A 13,866-nucleotide genomic window follows, 5' to 3' on the forward strand; every position below is an offset into this window, starting at 1 on the left:
CAACACTTCCATGTTTAATTGGTTTTTTTAATAGATTGTGCCTTTTTTTAATAAAAATATTCAGGGGTATTATTTGTCAATTCACTACTTTTATAATTATAATAAATTTAGGGTTATTTTTAAATTCATGGTTAAAACTATTTTTTAATAATTCAAGGGCATAGCAATAATTTTATGTCTATTATTTAATATCTTTATTTGTGTATTTTACTATAAAAGATAAAATTGGTATTTTACTAGTCAACGAATTAGTCAACTAACGGTCCTAATGGAAAAATAGTAAAATGAAAGGTTTTACAAAGTTATAGTAGTAAAATAATAGGTAACAATATTTCTTGTAGTCATTTGATTTTTGACAATTTTTGAAATAGTAAAATGATAATACACTTTTTGATTTATAGTAGCAAATATGATGTAGGATGATATTTTGGAGTTTATTTATTTTAATAGTCTTTTTTATTAGTCATATTAAATATCAAATTTGAGTTTTTATTTTCTTATTTGGATAGAATTCTCTTTCTACATGTAAAATTATTTAAACAATAAGCTTTACTCTACATGAATAGAGTGTTTATGTAACATGTTTAATCATTCTTTTAAATAAAGTTATAATTTTTTAAGAATTCTTTGAAATCTTGGGTTTCATTTATTTTTACTCTATTTTTTTTGCCATGTTAAATCACTTATGAAAAAATAAATTACCAAAGTTAATTGTATTTTAAACCAAGAGGAAATTAATGTTGTAGTATTGACACTAAAAAGTATACATTTAATAAGATTAAAAATTATTAATTTTTCACTAAAAAGTGTTGATTAATGCACTCATAACTTATAAATTATCTTAATACTCCCCTAATAAATTTTTATGTTAAATTAATTCACAGTATATTAATTTTATGTTAATTTTTATATCTCAGGAATAAAAAAGAAATTGAAACTAGAAGTAGGAAACGAGAAGATAAATTGATTAATTTGTTTAGAATGTATTATTAAGAAGATGTAATTAAAAAAAATAAAAAAGAAGAAGCGAGCCATGATAGTTAGGTGGCCACCGACACTTCGCCACCTTACTATCACTCACTTTTATGTATAAATAAATAATAAAACATTATATAATAATAAGATAAAAGGATCTTGCCAAGTCTGATGCTTATAAAAGGTAAAGAGAGGAAGAATGAGGGGAGGGTAAAGAAGAGGAGAAAGGAGCTGAGACTGAAGCTTAGAAAAAATTCAAAAACAAAATATAGCAGGAAATCATTTTAAATACTTCCATTTAGTTGTTAACAAGGCTAACAAATTTACTTATTTTCAAAACTTATAAACATTGAATTATGCCACTTGTGCTTGTAGTCCAGTGGTGAACCATTGCCCTTAAAGTACTATGAGGGCAATGGTTCGAGTTTTCACGGACTCAAACTCCCTCAATTAATTATAATTGTGTGGAGATTGTTTATAATATTTTTCTCCCTTGCGAAATGCGAATGGAGTAGAGACATCCCTCTCTGGGAGGGATATTTGGCTGGGCATGTATTTCATAAAATAAAAATGTAATAATGTAAGTCTCAGGTATATATATCTAATTGTAAATATTAGTGCAATAATATGTTGTCATTTATAAATATCTCTGTGTAATACAGTAACCTAATACTTAATCAGTTAAAAAAAAATTGAATTATAAACCCATATTTAATTAAATTTTTAAAAAAGGAGATAAAAACACACAAGCCACAACTTTGTCAGAGCAAGTACCATGAATAGCATATGATGAAGAAATTGCTTGTACTTCGTTATAATTTGAAATATAAGTGTGCAACCCAAGAGGGGGGGTGAATTGGAATTTTAAAAATTATCCTAGCAAATCTACACAACAAGCAATCTAATGTCTTAATAAAAATTGAAAGCAATAAGTTCAATAAAAGCACAATAATTAAAGAGTAAGGGAGAAGAGAATCAAACACACAAATTTTTACGTGGTTCGGCAATTCCTGCCTACGTCCACGCCTCCAAGCGATCAAAGCTTGAAGATTTCACTATCCAAGCCTTTCCAAGGCTTCAACCGATTACAATTGACTTCAAGGTGTCAATAAACCTTTACAACAAAGAGATTATCTCTCAATCTCTTCACTCAAGTGTCTCACACACTCAAACTCTTACAATTGAAATGAAGAAATGAAAGTTACAATGAAACTCACTCAATGAGTAGATATTCAAAAAATAAAGAACAAGAAATGATTCAATGTTTGTATTTTGCAAGTTTGAAGGCTCAAGATATCTCGTGTGCTTTTTGTTTTTGCTTGTTGGAGAGCTTGAAAATGAGTTGGATTTGAGTTCTTATAGTTTGAGCTCAAAAACTAGCCGTTATGCACATTTTGATCATAACCGGATTACCGGTTATGGACATCCAGATAGCCGCTTAATGTTACCGTTACAGCCATAATTTTGAATTTCTGAACATCCGATATGCCGCTTTGTCAAATTCGGATTGCCGCTTATGCTCAGAAACTTACTGCCCAATAACCGGATTTCCATTTGTCAGGATCCGGTTAGCCGCTTGCTATAGTGAAATATTTTCTAATTTTATAGTTTGACCCCAAAACTTTATAAAATTGTGTTATGGCCCAAAACGTTATGAAATATTGCAAATAGGTCCAATTTCAGAATTTCTAAAAAATACTTTGTCAATCCCAAAACTTTTTGAAATTATGATTTCACCCAAACTATGTGAAATTATAGAATGACCTAAAATATTTAAATAGTTTCAAATAGGTCCAAATCCGAAATTTAAAACAATATCAAAGGTTCTAAAATACATTCATTTTAGTCCAAAACACTTTGATTCTATAACATCATTTTCTTATTATAAAAACACAATTCATAAATCATTGTTTAATCAATACATGTGGTTTGTTATTATCAAAATCAATATCTATAGCTATATAAGCTAACATAATTTTCTCTAAGGCAGAGACAGATCTATAATAATTGTAAGTGGTAAAAGAAAATTATCAAGCGCCGCCATAAAATGCCAAAATGGGCAGATAATAATCCAATTTTCATTGTAAGCAAACTGCAGCATAGGTTTTGGCTTGATCTAGCGTGTCAATACATCCCAGCTGTAGTACATTTTACCAATTACCATAAAGTAACTAGGATTCTTTTTTCATGTTTGTCACCTCTCATCGCAATAAGAAAAAGGAGTTACATACATTTTGGTATGATTTTGTCCATCCTCTAAAGCCTTAATGAGTATTGAGAGATTCATCATTCAACAAAACAATTGATAGCATCTTAGAAACCAAGGCAAAGCATATGGGAATATCAATAATAACTTTCTTGAAATTGGAAAATGTAACCAAGTGAGGCTTTTACATTATGCAACATCATCAATTCATGAATCAACTTGTGGGCTTTGATGTTGTTGTTGTGTGATAAAATACTAATATTTTTACTCACTTTTATAAATGTAAGATTTTAAGAAATATGATTTATCATGTTTAAAGTTTCATCAGGACAGAAACAATCTGAATCTCTAATTAAGGCTTCTAACAATGATAAAGGAGACAGGGGTGCAGAAACAGTTAAGAGATTTACTTACAAGCAGCCACCCTCGAAAGATTGTGTAATACCTCATCAACTTTATTACAATGTAATTTAAAATTGAGTTTAAGACAATCAGATCACCTAATTAGTACATCATAATTAGATGGTTCTTATATTTTAACTTGGAGTGGGTGCTTGGCTCGAGTTGAATTGAATAAAATTGAATTTCATTTCAGTTTGAGCCTAAAAATAAATCTAATTGAAAATTGAAATCGATCTAGTTTGGATTCAATTCGAGCTAAAACGGAACCGAGCATCATATTCGATTGGGTTACATTTAAAAATATCTGAATCTAACCAAAAAAAAAAAGTCTTGATTCTCTCAAATCTCAACCCTATTTCCTCAATTGTAATCCAAATCGAATTTTGATTTAAAATTATAACTCGAGTTTGAACCAAATTGAACCAACTAATTTTTGAACTTAATTGTATTAAATTCTCATAACTGAATGGGTTACAACTCAAATCGGAACCCTTAAAAATTAAATTGGAACTCGAAACACCCATCGGTAATTTTAACCCTTGAGAATAATATAAAGGAAAATTATCTCTAAACCAACATATTTTATGAAAGTGCATTTAGCTAGACTGGTGATGTCTGATAATTACTTTCACCATATAGCATTTCAAATTTTATTATTTGACCTGTTTTCCTTTAACACAATTGCAAGAGCAAAATTGTATTGTCATAAAGATTCATTAACATATTTTAATTAAGCTAACAGAAAAGCGAGTGCATGACAAAATTTAAAAGATTAAAAGGTGCAAAGTAATTATTAGAATTTCTTGGTGAGTACTTGAACTTTCCAATGAGAAATAGGTGGTTCGGACATAGTTTTCCTAATATAAAAAAAAATCCGAAACTGTTTTTTTTCCACTAAAATAGGGCACAATAATAGTTAAAGGAAAAACAACAGTGAACCTCCTAATATTTGGAAAAAATGACATAAAATCTCTAAACATTTGAAAAAAAAAATACAACCCTTATTTTTGTTGGTAAATGTTGTTTGTTTTAATAGTAAATTTATTTTTAATTTACAATTACTATTATGTCCTTATGATAAATAAATCAATATATTGATTTAAGATATGTCTTGTGCATAATAAAATCAATAACTTCTTATTTAGAGCATAAAATTAAGATATAATTATCTTAATTAAGATGTAATTATCTTTTGCCCAAATTATTCACTCTAAATCACGAATATACCTTCCCAATGATAAATTCTAAAATTGGAAGCCAATTTTACTTCCCAATCACCCAATTTGCCTTTCATCCATATATAAGCCTATTTAATATTTCATTGTGCCCAAATTTCCAAAGAAAATATAATTTTATCTATTATTCATCATTTTTATCATTCTGTCATTGGGAAGGGTATGTTCCTAATTTAGAGTAAATAATTTGGGCAAATGGTAATTATATCTCAATTTTAAATTTTGAATAATAGTTTTGTCAATTTCATTACACACGTTATTGATGACATGTCTTAGGTTAATACATGAGTAACGATAGGCATCTGAAAATTTTTATCCTAGATTTCATCTCAAATGATATGTCATTTATTGATTGGTTGGTAATTCTTTATAAAATTCAAGTGAATTATTTATATTATCTCCACTAACTAATTGATGATTACCATATCATTTGAGATAGTTTTTTGGGATAAAAAATTTAGAATGTGTAGCACTACTATCAATGTATTGATTTATTTATTATAGAAACATAATAGAAATTAAAAATTAAAAATAAATTTACTACTAAAAAAATAGAATTGCTTACAAAAATGGGAGTTATATATATATTTGAAATATTACATAGTTTTATATGATTTTTCCCAAATATTAGGGGCTCATTATCCTTTTTTCCATGGTTAAAACTTAAAAGTAACTTTTTGTTTTTTTGATAAACTAGAGGGGTCTCAAAGTAATAATCCTACCTAACAAGTATCACAGGTTTCATAGACTCTGAAGCGAGTTTGGAGGTATTTTGTAGACGCAAGAGAGTAAGCATAAAACTCATAAAAGATGGCCAAATTAAATAATGGTGAGTTAGCAGATTTGGCAGATTGAGAGGAAATATATATGGAAAATGATGTTTGTCCCGGGTCAAACCCCAAAAATAAGTTAAACGGCATCGTTTTAATTATTTTTTTTAATCTTTTTTGCTACTCCAAAACGGCAACGTTTCTAATGACAATTTTAGAAGAATAAAATCTCTTCCTCTTCGTTTTCGTTTCTTCGTTTCACCTGGGAAAGCAACAGAGAGAAGAGCAAGTTTCTTCGTCTTCGTTTCACATGGTAACATCTTGAAAAAGCAAACTAAACTTCTTCTCAAATTTCCACTTAAATCACAATTTCATCTTGTAGTTTTCTGAAAATCAAAATATAGATAATTCTTCCTACAGTTTCATTCTAACAACTCAAATAAAAAGCCCAGAAACTAGAATCAAACTTTACATAAAGAAAAATGCACAAAAAGTCAAACAAAGCGAGTCTAGTTAAGCTTTACTTCAAAAAAACAAACTGGTAATTAACCCGATTAATACACATTATAAAAATCATGTAAGCAAATGCACCATCGGAGAGACTCAGGGGAGTGATTAATTAACAAAAATAAGAATAATAATACCAACATTTGTACTGTACCGAAGAAATAAATTCAAGCTTCGAAAATTCAAACTTTCAGGGACAATGTTCTTGTTCTGCCACAACTTCGCAGCTGTTGTTGGTCTTGTTCCGTCCAAACTTAGCTTAGAGTTTCGGCTTTCAATGACAAATATCGCAGCTGCTGTTAATCACTTTCTTCACTAAATGGGTGCGTTCTGCTGTGGATGAAGCCTTCTACTGTGGATCTCGAAAGCTTACACCGCGGTCGAGGAAGGAAAGTAACGATTTTTTCAGCTTTCGAAAAGAAGAAACGAATCGCATTCCCAACTGCTGGATTCTTTCAGGGACAATGTTTGCGTTTTGGATTCTTTCAGGCGCGTTTTGCAAATGGTAAGTGAAACGAAAATGGTAATTCAAAACTGCAACGTTTTGGAGTAGCAAAAAAGAAAAAAAAAATCAAAACCTCACCGTTTAAGTTATTGTCGGGATTTGACCCGGGGCAAATATCGGCACTCAAAATATATCGACCCAGCCTGTGCAAACTGACACAATTGAAGTCATGCACACTCGCACACACAAACACTAAACCTATGAACTCAACTCACTCAAACTCAACTCTGTTTTCAAGTGAAGGAAGAAAACCAAAGCCATTAAAAGCCACTGCACTTTAGAGGAGATTTCTACTGTTCTTTTCTCTTTCCGCCATCAACACTTCACTGGACAGACAATATCTCTCTTTCTCTCTCACACAGTCTTTCTCTCTCTCTCTCTCTCTTCTCTCTCCAGTCCCAAGAAACAACTTAAATGAAAGCAAGCTGCAAAACCTCGATGTGTTTCAACGGCTTCTTCTTGTTTGTTCAATGAGTTGTGGTTGTTTTTTTGATTTTTTATTTTGTTGGGGCTATTGAATGGGGTGTATGTTTTCTGAGTTAGCTGCAAAGTTTGCATTTTTCCCACCATCACCACCAACATACCAGGTCAAGAAAAGTGACAATGGCAAGCTCACTGCGGTTTCAGCTTCTTCTTCTTCTTCAATGCCTATGCCTCTTGCTGCTGATGACAGTTCATTGGATGTTTATGTTGGGGAAAAATCAGGTTTTTATATTTTTTATAAAACATTTTGAAGATCGCTCTCATATAATATATAAGAATTTGTAATCTAGAAATCGTACCTTGAAAATCCGAGTTGGATTTTCCGCTGAAGTGATTTAGGCTCCTAGATCACGATCCGCCACCACCACTCATGTTAGATTACGATCCGTCACCACCACGCTTGTTAGATCACGAACTGTCACCAATGATCTTTCAGGTTATGACTCAGGTTCGATTTGCACTTGACGTGTGGACGCCTTTATCACTATCAAAGCAATTAGCACGAGAAAATTTTTCTCCCAACAATAGAGAGAAAAATCTTTTTCTCTGATCTATATAAAATGGCTTCTTTTTTTATCTTTTGAGAAAATAAGCCTTATATATCTCTCTTTAGTGAAAACCATAGGCTCCAAATAATGCCCAAAATAAAACTCACGTTACTTTTCATTTAATAGGGGACCCACCATGTAAAATAACATAAGGCCCCTTACACATAAGCTAATTAAATGGAGCCTCCCACTAAATGATATATTTAGGCTTTTGACCCAAATAGCTAGTTATCTTGCTTATTAGTCCAGTAGTGGTGCAGTTAATTAAATGAACTAACCCGGGGATCATTTGGGAACATACAATAGTGGCTATAACAATTAGGCCTGTAATTAAACTAGCCTAATTATTTAATTCCAAATCTACTTCACTAAAAGATTGGAACTGACTTCCATAATTGTATGCTCGAATAATAATTCGTCCCAAGCCACATTGATTTCTTTACTGCACAATCCTTTGTACCACATCGTTAATTAAATTGATATCTCAACTGTCCAATCAATTTAATAACATCTTATTCCTTGATCCTTACTGGTTTTCTCTAATGATCATTTTCAACATACTAAATATGTTGACATACCCTGGCCAGAGAATTCTATGATCAAGTGCCGAAAATCCATCAAGAGATGTGTTGTACAAATTCTTTATTGTTAATCCATAACTCCAATACTCATAATTGCTCCCACCAAGATACTGGGTAATCTTGACCACAAGGATGTGTCGTGCCCATTGGTAACTCAAATGGAATAACAATTACAATCACGAAATCATAATTAACTCAAGATTAAGATTACAGTAAAATCAATGCCTATGAGATTTAATAAGTCTGACAGTGATTACAAAGTTAATTAAATCTCATATGTGATCCTGTTCAATGTAGTCGTACTACATCAATAAATTCATACATGATTAAGACAAATCATTCAATTAATTTATTACAGTCTATACCTAAATAAAGTGCCCAACTTTATTTATCAACTGCGAACTGAATTTATTTAATCATAAGATAACTTGTATTTATGTCTTCTGTGAATCCACATGGTGATCACATAAATACATATAATATGATTAAATGGACTTTAATACAAATATTAATGCAATTAAGATATTTAAATAAAATACCTCATTTATTTTATTAATCAGAAAAATTGTTTATTACAATTAAATAAACACATATGCTTTTAAAGAGCATATTTTCCCAACAATCTCCCACTAGCTCTTAAACAGTATTTGGCATCTCACGCATGCCCATGGATTCTAAGTGCAAGTTAAAAGGTTTCCCAGGTATGGCCTTAGTAAAAGGATCTGCCAAGTTTTGCTGTGACGCAATCTGAGTAACCTCCACATCACCTATCTGCACTATATCCCTTATAAGATGATACTTCCTCTCAATATATTTTTGTTTCTTGTGGTTCCTTGGTTCCTTAGATTGAGCTACCGCACCACTATTATCGCAAAATAGTTTCAGGGATGCAGTTACAGCAGGTACCACCTCAAGATCTTGTAGGAACTTGAGGAGCCATAAAGCTTCTTTTGCAGCTTCGGATGCAGCCACATATTCATCTTCAGTTGTGGAGTCTGCGATACAAGATTGTTTCACACTCCTCCAATTAATAGCTCCACTTCCCAATGTAAACACATAGCCGGAAGTTGATTTTCTGGAATCCTTATCTGACATAAAGTCAGAATTAGTATAACCCATGGAATGAGTTCATCACCAGAATACACAAGCATATAATTTTTAGTTCTTTTCAGATACTTCATTATATGCTTGACCGCAGTCCAATGTTCAGGTCCAGGATTAGATTGATATCTACTAACCATCCCTACCGCAAAACAGAAGTCTGGCCTAGTGCAAAGCATGGCATATTTAAGACTTCCCACAGCTTTTGCATAGGGAACTCGTCTCGTTCTTTATATCTCTTCAGATGTTTTAGGTGATTGATCCTTAGAGAACGTAATTCCATGTCTGAATGGTAATAAACCAGTCTTGGAATTTTCCATGCTAAATCTAGCAAATATCTTATCGATATAGACCGTTTGAGACAAGGCTAAAGTTTTATTCTTCCGGTCTCGTAGTAACTTGATACCAAGAATATAACTTGCCTCCCCCAAGTCTTTCATATCAAATTATTTTGCTAACCAACTCTTTATTGTAGTCAATACTCCTATATCGTTTCCAATTAGGAGAATATCATCTACATAAAGAATTAGGAAGGCTACAGATTTTTCTTGAATTTTCTTGTACACACATGGTTCATCAATGTTCTGAATGAATCCAAACGATTTAATCTCTTGATCGAATCTGATGTTCCATGATCGGGATGCTTGCTTCAATCCATAAATGGATCTCTACAACTTACATACCATGTGTTTTTCGCCTTTTTGTATAAATCCATCTGGTTGCTGCATGTAGATGTTTCCTTCAAGATGCCCATTAAGAAAGGCAGTCTTGACATCCATTTGCCAAATTTCATAATCTAGCACTGCAGCAATAGAGATCAGAATCCTGATGGATTTAAGCATAGCAACCGGAGAAAAAGTTTCCTCATAATCGATTCCCTCTTTCTGAGTAACCCTTTGGCTACTAATTTTGCTTTAAATGTTTCCACCCTTCCATCTACTTCTCTTTTTCTCTTGTAGATCCACTTGCACCTTATAGGGTTTACCCCATTTGGTGCCTCTACAAGTTCCCAGACTTTATTGGAATACATAGATTCCATTTCTTGATTCATGGCCTTTTTCCAAAATTCAACATCTCTATCTATTAGAGCTTCGTTGTAACTAGTGGGATCTTGTACATGTTCATCTGAGATAGCCGTATAGGTTTCTCCTAAAAGCATGTATCTCGCAGGTAACCTAGTTACCCTCCCACTACGACGAGGTTCTAAAAGTGATGGTTATTAAGGGTTAATCCTGTGTTGATCATCTGGTTGTTGTTGTTCTTCCTGTTCTGTAACAGGCGTTGAAAGCTGAGCATCAACCTGATCACCTGACAGTTCTTCAAGAATTACCTTACTCTTAGGTTTGAAATTATTCATATAGTCTTCTTCGAGGGAAGTGAAATGTGTGCTCACGATCACTTTCTTATCTTGAGGACTATAAAATAAACCTCCCCTTGTTCCTTTAGGATACCCCACAAACATACAAACCTCAGAACGTGAATCCATTTTGTCTGCCTTTGGTTTCAGCACATGTACTGGTGATCCCCAAATACGGACATGTCGTAAACTTGGTTTGCGACCTGACCATAATTCTATTAGGGTTTTAGGCACTGACTTGGATGGAACTAAGTTCAAGAGGTAAATTGCAGTTTGCAGTGCTAGTCCCCAAAAAGAGATTGGTAATGACGAATAACTAAGCATAGATCTCACCATATCCAAAAGAGTTCTATTTCTTCTTTCAGCTACCCCATTTTGTTGTGGTGTTCCCGGGACAGTCAATTGAGATATAATCCCATTTTCAACCAGATACTCTTTAAAATCTCCTGAGATAAATTCACCACCTCGATCAGATCGAAGTTTCTTTATGTTCTTATCTAATTGCTTTTCTGTCTCAGCCCTATACTCTTTGAATTTCTCAAGAGCTTCAGACTTGTGACGCATCAGATAAACATAACCGTATCTTGAGTAATCATCTGTGAAAGTGATGAAATACTCATAACCTCCTCGAGCTTGTACATTGATTGGTCCACATACATTTGTATGTACCAATTCAAGTGGTACTGTTGCACGTACTCCTTTGGCCGAGAATGGCCTTTTGGTCATTTTTCCTTCTAAACAGGATTCACAGAGTGGCAATGATTCATTTTCTAATGGACTCAAGAGCCCATCTTTGATCATTCTCTGTATCCTATTTTGGTTTATATGACCCAAGTGTAAATGCCAGAGGTAACATTAGTTGGAAGAAATATTTCTTTTCTTAGATAAATGTGTATGCTCATCATTATTGATCACTGTGTCATGGATAGAATGGATCATTGGACTTAAATGATATAAATTATCTTCCAATGTACCAGAACAAATAAGTCTCTTATTATGAAAAATAGAAACAAAGGATCCAAAATTTATAGTGTACCATTGCTTTGACAAACAAGCTACTGAAATTAAATTCCTCTTAATGTCTGGAACATAAAGACAATTATTCAAAACTAAAGTCTCATTATTAAAAGATAATAAAACAGATCCAGTCTTCACTGTTGACACGAACTGTCCTGTCCCTAACTGCAGCTTGACGCTTCCTTCACTTATTTTTTTGGTTTCCTGAAACCAATAAAGTGAATTACAAATATGATTAGTTGCTCCTGAATCCAACACCCAAGTGTCAATAGGATTCTGAACTAAACAGGCCTCAATTACAAAAAGATTTCCCATGCCTAATTTCACAATCTTAGGGCAATCCTTTTTCCAGTGACCTTTCTGTCCACACTTAAAGCATTTGCCTTTCGGCTTGCCATCTTGCTTGGTAGATGGTTTCTTTTTCCCAGCTTTCTTCTTACCTTTGCCTTTCGGCTTAGGCCCAGAAGATGAACTTTTTTTAGTAATATTTATGCTTCCTAGAGATTTCTCAGCACGATAGATCTCTTCAGCAGAATGAAGTTCGTTCATCAATTCAGTTAAGGTCATGTTTCTTTTGTTCATGTTATAATTGACCTTAAACTCCTTGAATGTTTCTGGTAGAGATTCTAGCACCATGTCAATCTTTGAGTTATCATCGATTTGTGCTCTCTGAATCTCAGCCTCATTCAAATAGTCCATCATTTTAAGGACATGATCATGAACTCTTGTGCCCTTCCCCATTTTACTGTTCATAATTCCTTTCAGCGCTGCTTGTTTCGCTGAGCGAGTACTCTGCCCGAACATCTGTTGGAGACTATCCATTATTTCAGTGGCAGTCTCCAAGTTCTGATGTTTGGTCTGTAGAATATTAGAAATCGAGGCTAAAATGTAGCACTTTGCCATTTCATTGGCCTTTTGCCATTTCTCATAAAGCCTCATTTGATTTCTATGAGCATCATCCGCTGGAACTGGAGAGCATGGCTGGGTTAAGACATATTTATAATTTTTAGCAGTCAGGACAATGAATAGATTTCTTTTCCAATCTATATAGTTCTCTCCAGTGAGTTTGTTTTGACTCAGAATAATAGTAAGTGGGCTCAGGGAAGACATTTTCTGAAAAATAAAACATCCATGCATAAATAATTTGAAATAATATTCACAATAAATGACAAAAATGCATAAAACCATAAATGCATTTTAATTTATTGTAACGATAATCTAGTTCCGCTTTGACAAGCTATCCGGTGGGAAAGTCATGTCTATACTTACTAGACCCAATTACCCATTGGATTATTTACTTTCATGTAGAGACATGATAAATAATTATCGTTATCTTTTTTCTGGGCCTAAATTTGTTAATAGAGCTTCGTTGGGAAGGTTAATAACAAATTTTAGTTGAGTGTATAACCATTGTTTCAATCTACGTATTTTTCATATCAATAGTCACCGTTGGGGTGAACAATTGATTGAAAAATATTTCAATTTTATCTTTAAAGAAGTTCACCAAATAAAATATCTAATATATATACCCTCCGAAGGGAGCATCACCGTATCATGAAGTCGAGGTATATATATAATTTTATTATTGAACTAACAATGGAGCCCGTGGGAAAATTATCTTGAATTTTCCCTCTCCCACTCAATATTTTAAAATTGATTTTTCCTTTTTAAAACATACATATTGTTAATTGCATGCTTCCTATAATATTATCTAGATGATATCAAATATTATTAAGCATACGCAAATTTCAAACAATAGAATGAAATTCATTATTAATGAATGACATGTATCATTATGCATAAAGTGGCACTACCTATTCTATATGACATGTTATCATGGCATGTGATCATCCAAACCATAACATATAGAAAAACAATTAAATAATCTTAATTCATGACTTCCCTAATAATGAAAAATACATTAACCCTAAGCCTAATCTTCATTGGGCTTCTTGTCAATGTCCATCTTCGATAAACTTGTCTTTGTTAATGGACTAGGGGAAATTAGGCTTTTAAATTTATAATTGGTCCAATTTTAATTTTTAAAGGAAATAAATAAATAATTAAAATTTTTTTTATTAAAATAAAACTTTTGGACCAAAAATAAATTTAATGTATTTAATTTTGTCTATGCATTTTTAATCCATTAAGCCCAATTGAAATTGGGCTTAAAACTATG

This window comes from Citrus sinensis, chromosome 6 (genome assembly GCF_022201045.2).
Source record: "Citrus sinensis cultivar Valencia sweet orange chromosome 6, DVS_A1.0, whole genome shotgun sequence".
NCBI classification, from domain to species: domain Eukaryota; kingdom Viridiplantae; phylum Streptophyta; class Magnoliopsida; order Sapindales; family Rutaceae; genus Citrus; species Citrus sinensis.